Raw genomic sequence first — 7,320 nt, forward strand, 5'->3', positions numbered from 1 at the left:
GTTGTAGTGATTCTTTATTTTCCAAGAAAGAATGTGAAACAAATTGGTTATATAATTTTCATTTTTAAATATTTTAAAATATAATTTAAACTGATTTTACACACTTTAAGCAATATCGTATACCGCATATCGCATTTCTTAACAAGGTATCGCATATCGCATTTTTCTTCAATCTAACTCAGTGATTCTGTTTTTTTTTTTGTTTTTTTTTCTGACATGTTGGTGTTCTATCTTTCACTTGGATGTTATAAGCTGCACTGAGTAAATACAGCTGGATAAAACAAAAACTGTGTCTGTCTTCATTTCAGGCTGCAAAGCAACAAAATGTGATTATTTTAAAGGGGGGCGATTATTTTCTATACCCACTGTACATGTTGCTAAATTAAAACCAGAATAATCCTTACTAGCTTAATCCATTCTGGCTTTGTTAGAGATTCAGACTGTAATAACTATGTTCCAGTAAATGTTTTGATGCAATGATGCATTTCAGACTGTGAGCTGATTTTGTATGTAGTTTTAACCCATATTCACTAAAAAAAAAAAAAAAAAAAAAAGTATTTTTTAATTACTTTTTTAACAGCTGTTTCAGTTTAGGATTTTTAATGGATACCAAAAAGTTAAAAAAAATGTGGCTTTTGACATATTTGGACATTACCTGTCATGCTTAAAAACAATGGAGTTCAATATTTCCCACAAAGTGTAAGTGTATTGCATAAGTTTGGATACTCAGTAAGACAACAGGACATTCAGAATTAGCAATCTGCATTTTTGTTAAGTGGCCACTGAGCCAATGTGACGCCCATTCCTGGCCCCCCACACACTTCCTCTCACTGCTACAGACAGAGATCATTCTCAATTCCCCTATGACCTGCATATCTGAGGATACAAGCCGAGGAAAACAGCCTGGTTAAATCTAGCTATTTAGAGAGGACAAGCAGAATTTGTCACCCCATGCTCTTTAGAGTTGTGTTTGGATTTGGAGAGAGCTATTTCTGGAGGCCGATTGTCAGCTATGCAAGACAAGGATGCACAAACACAACATTTTATTTTCATACCTGAAACTGGAATTGGTTTCAGCGGTGTGCTCATTCACAGCTCCTCGGGCCCTGAGCGCTCTGAAAAACACATTTGCTTGGGTTACTAAAATGTGATTTGTCTCAGTCTCTGAAGTGAAAGAGGTTAAAATAAATATGAGCAGCTAAAACTTCCAGGACAAGAAGTAAATCTAATCCAGGTCATCTGGTAAGAAAATCCTGACATGCATGTAAATAATAGAGTAAAATGTATTTATACCCCAGGGGGTTATACAGAAAAAAAAAATACAATATGCAAGGAATAACTGACAACAGACCGTTGAAATATTAATGTAAAATGCAAAACGAGTAGAGAGGCTGTTACAAATATACAGTTATATTTTTAAGCCTTTTATCAATAGTAACTATTTATCTGAATTTTTTTATGTAATTGCTTTTAAAATGAATAAATATTTTTTTTCCTTCAGTCAGGTGAACCATATTTCAACCAAACAGACCATCCAGCCAATTAGACTAAAAACATTTATTGCAAAAAATGTAAAATAAAGCAAATATCCAGTTTAAAATGTTTTCCACGTTTTCTCTCAAAAACAATGAAGATTGACATTTAATTTCTAAGATTAATTAACTGATATATTATTTTATCTTTATGCACCAATACATAGTAAAAATGTATTCTCTAAAATATATTTACTCAAACAATAAAAATGGACAAGAACTTCACACTAGTAATGTTTTTGTGTGACAAGATAAATTACAGTTTTATTACTGTGATTAAATCACAGTTTTACACTGATTCATTGAAACACAATGAACACACTTGACAGAAATTAATCTCTAATTTCGTAATTTGGTAATGAGGTTTAAAACCATTTAAAACATTTGCATGCTCATATCCTGAAACATAATGATGATTCCATCTCAACAGTGAAAAATAACACAGTAGCATCGGGATGGTATAATGTAAAACATCACATTAGCATCTGGTTTATGAATTCGCAAACTTTGTCTGTATAAACTCCAAGTGAACTCCTGTTTTTTTTGTCTACCATGAGAGACACATCACAAGTTATATTAATATTAATAATATCAGTCACCAAATTCACACACGGCCTTCTCGGAAATCACCTCATTCAGTCACAACTCAAAGCAATTGTTCTTCCTTTGCCTAATTAACACAGAGGCTGCTCATTACCGCCGCATCCGACAGGCCTCCTTAGTTACCTCAGCAGAATAATGAACTCCTGCACTGTAGACACACACTGTGACATTCTAGTCATTACAGTCAATGATTGTATGGAGTGTCAGGGCACTGAAAAAGGGACATTTTAGTAATTTATTACAGAAGGTAAAGTCGACTGTAGTTTGAATGATATCTGGTACGTGTTCAGGGTAATAAGCAGTAAGATAAGATTAGATTAAGGACACTGCACCATAGTACAAAATAAAAAACTATTTTAAGTGTTATCAAATGTCACAACAAATGTATGCACAAAAGGAATTCAAGCAATGTGCACTTTATATATATACTGTATACTTGGGTTGTGCCGATAGACGATAGTATCGTGTATCGACGATAGCAAATGTCTTTGTTGATAGTCAAGACGATATTAGGCTCATTCTCCTATAATCCTATAAATGTATTAAATTATTATTATTTCATTTGATACAGGAACTATTCGAGCCGTTCATGCCAGACTGGGGAGAGAGGTGTTGTAATAATGTAAAATATGTGAAAAATACAACCTAGTATGAGAGCCTGTTCTAGTACACCCCCAAAACAAAATCAAGACTTTGTAAAAGAGCATAATAGGACCCCTTAACCGAGCCCTCACTAAGTGAGTTTAACTCCACAGTTATGTTAGAATGCATTTCATTCTTGTTTCTGTGGCGGTGCGTTGAGCTCATCGTCGGGCGCGCGGTCCTGAGCGCTGTATGACTGATGTATCCGTTCCATTTAACTTTACTCCAAATATATGAACTTACCTGTTTTAAATACTTTTATATTTAATGTGTTCGTTTATGTCCAATATTTTGTGTTAAACTGTTGGTCTTTTAAATAAATCTACTTTTGATTTTCACTGTTGACTGCAGACGTTTTCGACTGATAACTTCCGTGCTCTGATGCGGCAAACTTGTCACAGGATGCGCGGTCCTAATAGCGATGTATGACTGTTGTATCCGAATATATATGAACTAGCTGTTTTAAATATTTTTGTATATAACATGTTAGTTTATGCGTATGTTTGAAAGTATATTATTTAGATTGGTGGTGCTCAATAGCCTATGTTTGAAAGTATATTATTTTGATTATTGTTGATGTCATAGGCTCTCTCGCGCGCGCCTGTGCGGTTTAAAACACCACATAGTTAAGAAATAGCCTATGATAAGTACAGAGAGTCTCTCTCTTCGTGTATCGGCGATCTCACGGGCTGGCGATATGACGATTTGAAAAATGATCATATTGCCCAACACTAATATATATACACACACACACAGTTGTCAAAATTTCACATACGATTTGCAGTATCTGTAATTTAGTATTGACCTGAATAAGATATTTCACATGAAAGATGTTTACCTATAGCCCACAAGAGAAAATAATAGTTTATAAAAACAAATAATAATTTATAAAAACGACCCCGTTCAAAAGTTTACATACGGTTGATTCTTAATACTGTGTTGTTACCTGGATGATCCATAGTTGTTGTTTTTTTGTGATAGTTGTTCACGAGTCCCTTGTTTGTCCTGAACAGTTAAACTGCCTGCTGTTCTTCAGAAAAATCCTTCAGGTCCCACAAATGCTTTGGTTTTTCAGCATTTTTGCGTATTTGAAGCCTTTCCAACGATGACTGTATGATTTTGAGATCCATCTTTTCACACCGAGGACAACTGAGGGACTTATACACAACTATTACAGAAGTTTCAAACACTCACTGATGCTCCAGAAGGAAAAACAGTGCATTAAGAGCCAGGGGGTGAAAACTTTTGAACAGAATGAAGATGTGTACATTTTCTTATTTTGCCTAAATATCTTTTTTTTTTCATTTAGTACTGCCCCTCAGAATCTACAGAAGATACTTTCATGTTTCCCAGAAGACAAAATAAGTTCAATTTACCCTGATCTTCAAATTCAAAAAGTTTTCTCTATGATAGATCAGTGCGCCACACTCATAAATGCTCCTTTGATGATTAATGTTGATTAATAGGATACATTAAGGAATGTTTTTGTGTGTGGGGAAATGGCACGTCATATTCTTGACATTCTTCACGTTGGTCATTTTAGTAGCATGAAAAACAAAACGGTTATTCAAACAGGGATTAAATCATGTAGAGAAAGCGAGCAAAGAATGTTCCCCATCACTTGAAACTGATTTTTTATTTTCAAGCCAACGCTCACTGAAGCGGCATCCTCCCATCAATCTGTTCCATCAGAGGGCGCACATCTAAAAAGACTGGCAGATCACAGTACAGCCACACGCGTAGAATCGAGTGCATTTCTTTGCGTTTTATGCAAAAGGCAAAAATAATTAGGCTTCTTATATCTAAAAAGTGAACTATTCAGTAAGATGCAACTGCAACTTCAAGCGGTTTCAAGCACTTTATTCAAAATCCAAGCACTTTTCATTTTCAAACCTTGAAAACACTACATTAAAATTCCAAGTATTTTCAAGGATTTGAAGCACCTGAGCGAACCCTGATATTAGAATGATTTCTGAAGGATCATGTGACACTGAAGACTGGAGCAATGAGGCTAAATTTTCAGCATTTAACACAGGAATGAATTACATTTTAAAATATAGTCAAATAGAATTTTACAGCATTACTATTTTTACTGTATTGGCCTTGGTGTAGCCTTCTCCTTCAAATATTTAAAAAATCTTAGCAACCCCAAACCAGAATGAACAGTATCAGGAATTGACAACAAAATATTTGTACATTAGTCCAGCCAAATTAACAAGACAAGTCTGCCAATCCTTGTTGGCAGGATGAAACCTCAACACATGAGTCAAGGATTCAGCGACGTCCTCACCATCACTGTGCAAACAACAGGAAACATGGATAGCAGATAAAATGATTCAGGGATCGTTTATCAGGCCAGCAGACATGATGATTCACTTTGGTTTGCAAGACCTGTATTCTTTCTTTGCAAACATGTGTTCACCGACTGCAGCGATCCTCAGTACTAAATGACATTGAGTGATGTGTAGAAGGGAAAAATAGCAACTTGCCTTGTATCCCAAATCTTAAGGGTGCTGAAAGCAATAATAAAATGATAAGAGGTCCTATAACAATACCCTGAATTGCATTCTCTGTGCTGATTTTGTGAGGAAATCTGTGGATATGGATTTAAATTGGTAAAATATATCATATTGGTCATAGTACTACAATTCTATGCGCTGAAAGCAGAATCAAATTAACCAAAATATTAAAGCCAATATCAGTGCTGTTATCGTTAACCAAATCTAAAAGCATTAAAAATGGTTTTGCATTAATTGAAATAATGGAATGAAAATTAAATGTTGCCTTGGTATCTAACTGAAATTAAGCTGCAGTACTAAAATTACTAAAACTAAAATCAAAATAAATGAAAGATAAAAGAAAAAATCACAACAAAATTACTAAAAGGTAAAAATTATAATGAAACTAAAAATATAAAAATAAACGCTAATTCAAAATAGTAATAAATACTATAATAGCATATAAAAAATACTAAAATAACACTGGTCAGTAACAAATCAAAATTGGCACAATTACTATTGCATGTTTCTTGTGTTATTGTGCATGATTTCTTGGTGCACATTATTCCATAATAAACATCTAATTCAATTTAGAGGTAGTAGCTAAAACCCTAATCTATACATGACATTTATCAACAAATACACACTTCCATAATAATACTAATAATTTCAGGGGGGGAAAAATTAGTCAAACTGAAATAAGCAACATGTTATATGATATATGTTATATAGCAACATGAATAGTAAATCTAAAAGTTTAGTTGTGCCACCTATTGTTCATTCCATTTTTTTCCCTTAAATTTCCAAGAAAAAAAAGGATAGGAAATTTGTGGTAGCACTTTAGTTTAACTAGTTGTTTATTAGCATGCATATAACTAGCATATTGGCTGTTTGTTAGTACTTATAATCACATTTTCTGCGTGAGCATATTCTACATTCCTTAATCCTACCCAATACCTAAATTTAACAACTACCCTAACTACTAATAAGCAGTAATTAGGAGTTAATTGAGGCAAAAGTCTTAGTTAATAGTTAGTTAATAGTGAAAACTGGACCTTAAAATAAAGTGTGACCAAATTTGTATCAATCTACTGTAAATTTAAACTGTATTGTCTCATGTTACATTTCACATTTCATCCACATTTGGGCTTCTAAGTTAGTGTCATCTATTTTAAAAACCCAACAAACAAACAAAAAACCCTTACTAAAAAAAAAAAGTTTTATGCAGTTAATAAGCTTTTTTGTTGTTGTTGCCTACAGTATTGATTTAGTATCAATACTGAGAAACCAGAGCTCCAGAATATCAGAATAACAGGTCTTCCCAATCAGAGCAGTCTGCCATTTGGAAAAAAAAAAACTGATGCTCTGAAGGGCTTTATCATTACTGCCTTTACATATTTAACATGCAAAAGCTGATTCAAAATCCGTCACCTTCAGCCCACTTTCCAGATGACTGGTGCAAATGATGCTGGTGTTCAGTGTTCAGATCGACCCATCTCCTAATGTCTGCACACTCTCATCATACACAGCATGGAGTATTTTTCTTGGAACATGGATTGCGGACAACAGATGTTGTTCTTTGGACTGGGCTTCTTGGCTTGGTGCCTCCTGTTTCATGAGTAGCAAAGATGATGAATCAATCAGGTCTAGACTAGCAGAATATCCTACAATGATCTCCTCTTCCTGTTCTTTCAATTCACTAGCCTCACTAAATCTCTAACAAATATCTATAAGCACTTGAGGCAACTGTTTTGGGTAGTGGTGGGAATATTTCAGCATCTAACATTTCCGGAAATGGATTCCAAAGCTGATCAATATTTCAGTGTTTAAAATGGCTTGTTGTTTAATTCTGTGTGAAGATTCAAAGAAGCCACACAAACATGTCTGCTCTGATGTGCCAACAGGAACAGAAAGAAAAAATAAAATAAATTAATTAATAATAATAATAATAATAATAATATATGCAATGCCACTTTAGTTAAAGGGGTCATATGATGCTGCTAAAAAGAACAGTATTTTGTGTATTTGGTGTAATGAAATGTGTT

General features: G+C 34.0%; 1 protein-coding gene across 1 annotated transcript in view; it reads right to left on the reverse strand.

Annotated features, from left to right (window-relative positions):
* LOC107696373 (tight junction-associated protein 1-like) overlaps positions 1 to 7,320 on the reverse strand; it is a 91,800-nt gene that overhangs the window by 39,352 nt on the left and 45,128 nt on the right. Inside the window, exon 3 of the mRNA XM_016496672.1 lies at positions 1,056 to 1,115. The gene's annotated coding sequence lies outside the window, so the exon portion shown is untranslated. The remainder of the gene's footprint in view (positions 1 to 1,055; positions 1,116 to 7,320) is intronic.

The sequence above is a fragment of the Sinocyclocheilus anshuiensis genome, unplaced genomic scaffold, assembly GCF_001515605.1.
Source record: "Sinocyclocheilus anshuiensis isolate Anshui unplaced genomic scaffold, SAMN03320099.WGS_v1.1 scaffold963, whole genome shotgun sequence".
NCBI classification, from domain to species: domain Eukaryota; kingdom Metazoa; phylum Chordata; class Actinopteri; order Cypriniformes; family Cyprinidae; genus Sinocyclocheilus; species Sinocyclocheilus anshuiensis.